The 9,895-nt window shown below is 31.9% G+C and overlaps 1 long non-coding RNA gene across 1 annotated transcript; it reads left to right on the forward strand.

Moving 5' to 3' along the window:
• Window positions 1–359: 359 nt before the first annotated feature.
• LOC149410531 (uncharacterized) lies at window positions 360–2,628 on the forward strand. The gene is made up of 3 exons (XR_016304992.1): window positions 360–887; window positions 2,157–2,242; window positions 2,572–2,628. It is a non-coding gene; the product is annotated as an uncharacterized LOC149410531 (long non-coding RNA).
• The last annotated feature ends 7,267 nt before the right edge of the window (window positions 2,629–9,895 follow it).

Genomic DNA, 9,895 nt, shown 5'->3' on the forward strand with positions numbered 1-9,895 from the left:
GGATTCACGAAGTGATCAATAAATTCCGCAGTGCACCTTCAGCGTTCCGTAACGATTCTATATTACCTGTAGGGTCGAATCTATTAAAAGTACCACCATAGAATAAAGAAGAACACAAGAAATGCGACATGGGCATCTTTCAAAAGTATCATAATTAATTGCTTAAATTTTAAAATCCGAACTACGCGTGTTTTATCACCATTATGAAATTCAAATGGCATGGATATACATGTGCATTGTGCATTGTCAGACAAGTCTAGTTGTATGAGGGACAAAGCGCGTGTTAAGGCGACACAATACCCTGATAACGGGGATTTGCCCCGACGCTCACATTTTAATTATTTCTGATGAGCTTATTACTAAAATCTTAAATGTTTCTAGAGGGATTCGAAGGGATGCAAGTTATTTATATTTAAGATTAATAAAAACAGGACCTTACAATTAAATATATTATGTAAAACGATAAGTACATTTTATTAAATGTAAAATGTTGTAAGATAAGCGGCAAGTACCAGATTTTATTTTTCTAGACGATGAATTAGTAACTTCCCGACGACTCCCTCACAAAAGATTAGAGATTTTATTAATGTATTCATAAGAATTAATTAAAATAAAAACACTCGCGAAAATCCAATTTCTGGCCAGATACACGAAAAACGACCGCCAGTACTTCAAAACTCTCTATTGTGCGTAGTATATTTGTGTGCGGGTTGACAAGGAGTTACTACGTATTGATTCAGACGCCGCGAAAGTTCCGGCCTGTAAGGTTGTGTCACCCGGCCGGTCGCTCCGGTCATTTCTTTTACGTATTTTTTTATTTAATCAAACGATACTTTGAAATCTATTAGTGAAATTTTCTGTTTTTTATAATTTAACTTCTTCCTCAAGTGAGTAAAGGTTTTTTATATAAATATTAAATATAAATATAAATAATAACCAATACAAAAGAATACATTGTTAAATGCGTAAATGTGTAGGCACTTGAGAAAAAAGGTGACACTAAAGTATTGTCGTTATGTTATTATATATCATTTCTAGCCCAAGTAGACTTTTTTACTATTAATCTTTTTTTTCACGCGACGCGGCTGTCTGTCCGGTTGTCACAACCAGCGGCACAGAATGTTATAGAGTGCCCCTTCACTAGAATCGTTTTCCTAGTTTTATTTATTTACGCCCTACTGGGCTTTTACATTAATTTCTAATTATACAGTCATGTTAGTTGTAACAATGGAATATCTAATAAATTATGGTAAAATAAAAGGAGTTTTTTTACTAAGGAGTGGTATTCTCTTATATTTCAATAAAGTGTTTGTGAAGAGTTCGTTTCATTACTAATACTCCAGGGCAATTACCGATTCGCGATCGTAATTATTCCGGTAGTCCCAATTTTTTTTATATGTTTTATAAACTGGTCCCCTGATGTAAAATCTGAGTTTCCGACCTTGGCACACCTGTGCTCGCGCCGCCATTTTGAAAAAAACCGGCCGAAATCGCTCCAAAATCTAGTTTTTCCAAAATATCTCATTCCCAATGCAAATTTCGGCTAAATTAGCTAAACAATTAAAGTAGAACATAAAATTACTTACTACTTTTGTGTAAACAATTTTCTTCAATCTCTAATAGGTACCGAGGTAGAAAGTCGTAAAGGTGCGTATATTTTTGAAAAAAACAAGTTTTTTGCGCGACTAGCTTTTGTTTTTTGTAAATATCTCGTTTCCAGTACAATTTTGTGAAAAAATTATTGATACTAATTTTGTAGAAAATAAAATTTCATAAAATAAATAGGTATTTAATTTATGTGTTTTAACTCTAATATGTATCCAAGCTCTTATCCACCAAAACCAGTTAAATTACCCAACAACAAATTTTTGAAATTCGAAAGTTTTTTTCCATAAAACAAAAACTCTACATCGAAAGTTTTTCTCCATACAGACAATTAGACATATGTCACCTATAAAGTACCTAAAGTCATTCGAATATTAAAAAGAGTCATTAATCTTTTAAGTTTAGATTGTTAGATCATTTGTTGTAGATAGAATTGTGCAATTATCTCCCCAAGTTACTGCACTTACTTACGTTGAAATGATTTTCAAATTTAAGGTAAAATTGAACCAATTTATAATAAATCTCTTGGCTAATATATACTTACGTTTCAGTTAAATATGGGAAAACAGAAGACAAAAGGAGTTTTATCCCGAACAAAATTACGGCACCAAGGAAAATGTTTAACGGAATGGAGAAGGTACTACTTAAATACACACATAAAAATAGATCTTTGGGATACGTTTTTTACAGAACATAATTGTACAATGTCAGCTTAAATAATTTTATATATGTAGATATATACATATATACGCAGTCGATAAACTTCTGAGCATATTGAATTTGGAATATAAGAAGTAAATTAATTTTGATTTCCGGTGACATATTTTTATTTTTACCGAAATGCATTTTTTACACCAAATAAGCTCAGGAATTGTTGGTGAAAGTTTGTCGGGCATGTCTTAATACATCTCTAAATAATTAGGGAATAGAGACAGTATAAATAATTAACAATATTTCTCATTTTAGGAAAAATTCCGCAAGACTTCATCCAGATAATATTGCAAATAATAAAGAAAATACGAGTATTGTGTTAAACACTATACCGACACTCAACATGGTAATTTTTTCACAATTTCTGTAAATATAAAGTAAATAATATTAATTTTATATGATTAAATAAGCGCTCTAAAAAAAATAACAAAAACTGACATTATTTTTCAGCACGGACCAGAGATGAATGAACCTGAAAAGTTTTCACTATTTGCTGGCTCTAGTTCTTATGACACTAACGTGCATGCCGTTTCCAGCCCCTTATAGCTAGGTCTGACGCAGGCATGACGATTGTTGTCAACTGATATGTTCTCACAACAATAATTGTTGAAGAAAAATAAAATTAAGGAATGAAATTTAAAACACTTTACCTCTGTTTCAATTTTTGGCCTGGTTTTGGTGGATTAGAGCTTGGATACGTATTAGAATTAAAACACATAAATTATATACCTATTTATTTTATGAAATTTTATTTTCTACAAAATTAGTATCAATAATTTTTACACAAAATTGTACTGGAAACGAGATATTTACAAAAAATCAAAGCTAGTCGCGCAAAAAACTTGTTTTTTTCAAAAATATACGCACCTTTGCGACTTTCTACCTCGGTACCTATTAGAGATTGAAGAAAATTGTTTTCACAAAAGTTGTAGGTAATTTTATGTTTTACTTTAATTATCTAGCTAATTTAGCCAAAATTTGCATTGAGAATGAGATATTTTGGAAAAACTAGATTTTGGCGCGATTACAGCCGGTTTTTTTTTAAATGGTGGCGCGAGCACAGGTGCGCCATGGTCGGAAATTCAGATTATACATCATGGGATCAGTTTATAAAACATATAAAAAAATTGGGACTACCGGAATAATTACGATCGCAACCCCCTTTTTGGCGCTATGTGTACTGGCCTATAATACGGAATCCCCAAATATATCGACAACATTCTCACATTTATAACCCAGATAACATGTAGGTACGTTTATAATCAACAAATCAATACAAAAACCGACCAATATCATATAACAACAAAGGCAAAGGCATATGGCAACAAAGAAAAAAAGAACAGGTATCCGCTAGTAAGCAGGGTGAAAAAAATCAAAGGCAGAATAAAGAACACAGAAAAATGTGCAATTAATGCTTGCTTCTAGACTCAGCAATATACCACCTCTATCTATATTACAGCAGGTAATTTATACACTTGTATATACCCGTCTATACGTACTTATACGCTCGTGTGTATAATTCCAAAATTTGATTGAAAAGTGAATTAACATAATGTTTCTAATATTGTTTTTATTTAATCACGAAAATACTTAATATATCAATAATCCGATGCCGAAAGGACCGATTTCACCGGAGAAAAATTCTGATTTAAACATATAATTTTATTATGAACGTATTGAAGTCGTAAAAAATTTTCAAATACATATTTCCCATACATATTGTTTTCAATTATATATCCGTAATAGAAATTTTAAACCGTTAAATATTTATGTTATAAACAGAAAGCCTACCTCAAACATTAACGAATTCTTAATGTATCATGAATCTATTTTAAATAACTGTATAGATGATACCCTTATCTTCGGTGATTTCAACATTGACATTCTTCAAAAAAATAATACATCTCTTAAATACATCAACACGCTAGACTCATACAACTGTTTCATATGTAACACATCCTATCCTACACGAGTAACAGATACCTCTACTTCTCTAATAGACCATATCATCTCAAACAGACAAAATATTTCCTCAACTACTGCAAATATAGATGCCTACCTAAGTGATCATAACATTTTGATATTAGATTACCAAAACAGCTTGAAACATCACACTAATAATAGAATACATTCTTTTTCAAACAACACCAAAACCGATAAAAACATGTTAAAAACATATGTAGAATCCCACAACTTTCCACACGAAACCACCAGTAATGCCAATGAAATCTATAATAATTTTAATGAATACATCAAAACAGCAATAAAATCATCCCAACATAAATCTGAGTTACGCATAGGAGACCAACGGAGGGGTAATACTCCATGGTTTGATGCAAAATTAAATGCACTTATCAAACAGCGCAACAATGCGTTTAAAATCTGGAAAAAAAATCAGCAAAGTGATATATTCACAGCACTGAGAAATAAAACAAGAAATCAAGTTACCAACTATAGAAGATATGCTAAAACCAAATACTACACGACTATATTTAAAGAAAACCTGCGTTATCCGCGACAGACATGGAAAATAATAAATGCAATTCTAACAAATAGCTCGACACCCCAGAAAGATGAAATTGAATGTCTTCTCATTAAGAATGAAGAAATAACATGCCCAACACAGATAGCTTCAACTTTTAACAACTTCTTTATATCAGTTGGGGAAAACTTAGCAGCTACAATTGCATCATATCCAGATGATTCTATCACTATAAACACGGATCAAAAAGCAATCCAGTCCTTATACATGGCCAAAACAAATAAAACAGAAGTTCTCAGTATCATCTCTCAACTAAAGTCTAATGCATCTCCAGGTTTAGATGGAATTACACCAGTGTACCTGAACTTTTGCAAAGATATATTAGCTGACCACCTTGTTTTTCTTATTAATCAATCCCTGAATAGTGGAATCTTCCCAGATCAACTAAAGATAGCAAAAATAATTCCGATTTACAAAGATGATTGCAAAAAAAATCCTTCTAATTACCGTCCTATATCCATCCTCTTTGTCGTCTCTAAAGTTTTTGAAAAGGTTATTAAGCTTAGGCTCACTAAATATCTCCTATCAAACAATTTACTCGCATCCCAACAGTATGGATTCAGAAACCAATCTAACACAAAATGTGCTGCCTTCGATTTTGTATACGCCCTCCAAAAGCATATAGACCAGGGTAAGCATGCTGCAGGCTTATTTATAGATTTAAAAAAGGCTTTCGATACGGTTGACCATGGGATACTACTAAAGAAGCTAGAACACCTAGGCATAGTAGGCACTCCCCTGAAGTTACTGTGTAGCTACCTCTCTAACCGACACTGTCAGACCTTTGTTGGAAAGGGGACAAGCAGCATGGGAACGATGAAATGTGGCGTGCCTCAGGGCTCCGTACTTGGACCATTACTATTTTTAATATATATAAATGATATTGCTAAATGGGGACTTAAGGGTACAATACAACTCTATGCAGATGATACAGTGATTCTTTATCACAATAATGATTTAAACGAACTTGAAAAGGAAATGGAAAGTGATGTAGCTTGCCTGGCAAACTGGCTGCGATTAAACAAACTTAGCCTAAACATAAAAAAAACACATTACATACTGTTTGCAAATAAAAAAATGTATGTCTTAATATAAGTCTTGATAATAACCGCCTTGAAAGGGCTGATGTTACAAAATATCTTGGCCTTTTCATTGATTCACAACTCACATGGAATCACCAATTTAAACATGTTCTATCCAAAATTACTCATATAACTGGTGTTTTATATAGACTTCGCGGGTTACTTCCTCCCTCTCTATTAAAATCGATTTACCATGCTATGATTCACTCACATCTAATATATCTCGCCGGAATCTGGGGATTTGCTACAAAAAAAATGATTTCAGAAGTCCAAGTCGTCCAAAATAGAGCCCTGCGAAATATTTTCAGTTTACCTTGGGACACACATGTCAAAGACATCTACAGAAACACCCAAATACTTCATTTTAATACCATTCCCACTTTTGAAATAACGAAAACTATATTAAAAGTAATTCAACACTCGGCACATTCCAACACTACACTCTATTACAATTACGACGTACACCAACACAACACAAGAAATCACAACAAACTACATATACCAAAAATCAAATCAACAAAATATGGACTAAGATCCCTGGAATACATAGCTCACACAAAATATAATCAACTACCCAACGAGATCAAATGTGCAAGTCAATGTAAAAAGACCCAAACTAACATGCTCAAACTTCATCTTATTAATGACTATCTGAAATAATAATGTTGTGTATGTCCCATCATGTGTCCATTTAATACATACAGCTATATGTTTCATGTAATGCGTATCATTCCCGCAATGAGTTTATTAACTCCTGGGAGTACAATGCTTTATATAATATACTATATTCTGTATTGTATACTTTTAATAAAAAAAATTTAAAAAAAAAAAAAATTGACGTAAATAAAGTAAAAGTTTTGTTTACACAGGACGAGAAGAAACCCGTTATTCTGGAAGGAAGGAGAATAGAAGACATATTTTTTCTTTAACTGTATTAAATAGAATTTCGCAGCACGACTCTTTTTATGATTGTAATTATCTAACTTAGAGATAGTTGAGCGTATACTTCGAGATGACAAGTTCTGGGAAGAAAAAATGCTTATTAAATTAACTAATTTTTAAATGGATTGCATTCTTGTCGAGCTTATCGATCCTGGAGTCACAAGGTTTATGAATGTTCGTGATCCTCCACATATCTTAGATATTGTATGTAAAGAACGTCAATTTGGAAATCGTCGTTTAGATTTCGACGAAATGCTATTTATTGAATAATTATTTTCGTTTTTTATATAAAATTATTTTTACTATTTCTAACTTATATTATAATAAATGATGGCCTTTATACAAAAAAAAGTTGCATCTTATGCTTTTTACATTACATAATTATTTGTTTTATGTAACTTTTTGTAAACGATAATAATAAATATTGAAAATGACTGATATTTTATTTATCTTGTCAATATATTCAGATATAATTATGATCAGATATTATGAAAATGATTCGTGATTGAATACCGTATTGCTTTGACATCTGTCAATGAAGAACACGTCGGTTACGAGTCATAAGTTACTGCCTACCGTCTAGCAGTATGGTTACAGAAATCTGATAAGAATCATAAAATCATGAGCTCCTTCTGCAATAGGTAACGTTTCTATCGAAATTTGCCTAAAACATGCACATTCAACTTAATATTACTATTCACATAGTTTGAAAGACGCCCATTATTAAGCATTTCATGTTCAAACCTTACTCATGGGTACCATCTAGTGGATTTCATCGCTGCTCTGACTTCGAACTGTTCGTTGTGTCGGGTGTTCCCCATTGCAACGTACTTCATTCCCCTGCACCCCGAAATATTATAATATTTAATTCGAGCGGAGCGCGTGTGAAACTAATTTGCTTCGCCCACTTAAATCGCGTTCACGCCCATAACTGATATTTTTTTAGGATCTTATTTCGTCTTAAATGGGCTAGGAGTCACAATGTAAATGTACACGGAAAACATTTCTACTACTCTATAAATTTTCGTGGCTTGACCTATTTCAGCATCTCGCTCGCCTTGCAACCCATTGGTATTGTATGGTGAGCGATATGCTTAAATAGGCCATGCCATGATGCGTATAGAGCAATGTGTCGCCTACCGTATCTATTCAGTGAATGCCACAGATATATCTTTTAAGTTAATAGGTAGGTAAGTACCGTACAAAAGTCATAACTGCCCAAAACCAGAGAAACTATGTTTTCACGAGGGATAACAAATTATTATAAGCAATTATTAGTCATTAATTAATAAAAAATATAATAAGAAGTAATTGTTGATTGAAGTACTAGTAAATATTGAATTATTTGGCGTGTTGGAAATAATCCGACGTAGCTCAGTGGTCCAGAGCACCTGACCGGACATCAGAAGGTGCGGGTTCAATTCCCGTCAGCGGCATTTATTTTTACTCGGGAGATATTTTCAATTTGTATGTATATTTCAGGCGACTAATTATTGCTTATAATAATTTGTTATCCTTTGTGCTATGCATAAATAACCTAGTCTTATAAACATTTGTTTATCATAAAAAAAATAATAATATGTTTTCACGAACTAGGAATGTTGTGATACTGGGATAGGGAGTGTAAAATGGAAGAAGATAAGCATAAATAAGTACGTGGATATACAGAGGTGTTCATTGAACATGTCTAAAGCCATTTAAAAAATGTTCGATACCGAAAAATGGTCAAATGGAAAGTATATCCGCTTTTGAATTGTTTTCTTATTAATTATTATTACCTACCTACAGTCACTATTTGATAAGAAATTACAAACAGTAATCGAATTTCTGAAATGATTGACATATTTACTGCTTTAAATTATTTATTTTTGAATGGCTAAGATGTCCGACCCTGTCCCCCAATATCTTAAAAGAAACAGTTACAGTCGTTGACTTCAAAAAAGAGCCAATGTCACAAAAATTTGGCAAAGATCAAGTTGGCAACATCCGACGTCAAAGTCAAGGGCACTAACCATTCATCCACGAAGGCCTTACTATACAATATACATTAAAAAATCATCATTTAATGTGTTATGTATTTTGTTAACAATAAATATATAAAAAGTACAAGTTCACGGTGTATCGTTAAAAAGAAAAGAAAATTCACAATGTATTTTAATCACCACATTATAATACCCAAAGAATAACACGTAATACACATTCAATGGTAAAAGAATCCATAATTTATATACGGTAATAAAATCCTTTATTAATTGTATTGCGTAATTTGGCAATAGTCAGTAATCACCGAAGAGGTAAACTTGTAGAAGTGTGATGTGGGCATATACGTGAACCCGAATTAAGCTCAAATTTTCCTTACTTATGCTGAAATTGATTAAACTAAATAACGCAATTTTTTAAATAGATAATCACATTCGTTGATCTGTCTGGAATCTACACTTAGTAATATGAGTATTGCTGATTTATTAAATAAACTCTTCAAATTATTAGTAATCCGGTTAAAAACAAGATTGCAGGCCGCTTCCTGATAAACTTTTAGTGAATTCGTAATAATATCGGAACACATGTTCGTGCACCTGCGTTTGGGTTAATAGTATCTATACTATAATGACGAAATGCGAAAATGTTAAGTATTTTGCTAATAATTTGTCAGGAAACCTATAAATTCATTCGTTAAGGGCCTGCGATCCCGTTTTTAACCGAATAACGAATAATTTGAAGAGATTCTTAATAAATTGGCATTTTTTTATCAGTAAGTTTTCTCCGAACTGTCAAAATGTCTAACGTAAATTATAGATAATACCTAAGTTATATAAACTTGCACACAAACAATTATATGCATTAAACAATCTACATTAATTATGTTTAAATTTTAATCTTAATGTTTAATATTTTTAATTTTTATTTGTATCTTTTTAATATTATTATTTTTTTTTTTTTTTTTTTTTTCTTTATTTATTTTCATTTCTTTACACATATTATACATATTAATAGATAGTATACAATACATATA

This window comes from Hesperophylax consimilis, chromosome 27 (genome assembly GCF_061612785.1).
Source record: "Hesperophylax consimilis isolate HC1 chromosome 27, BYU_Hcon_1.0, whole genome shotgun sequence".
In the NCBI taxonomy this organism is placed as follows: domain Eukaryota; kingdom Metazoa; phylum Arthropoda; class Insecta; order Trichoptera; family Limnephilidae; genus Hesperophylax; species Hesperophylax consimilis.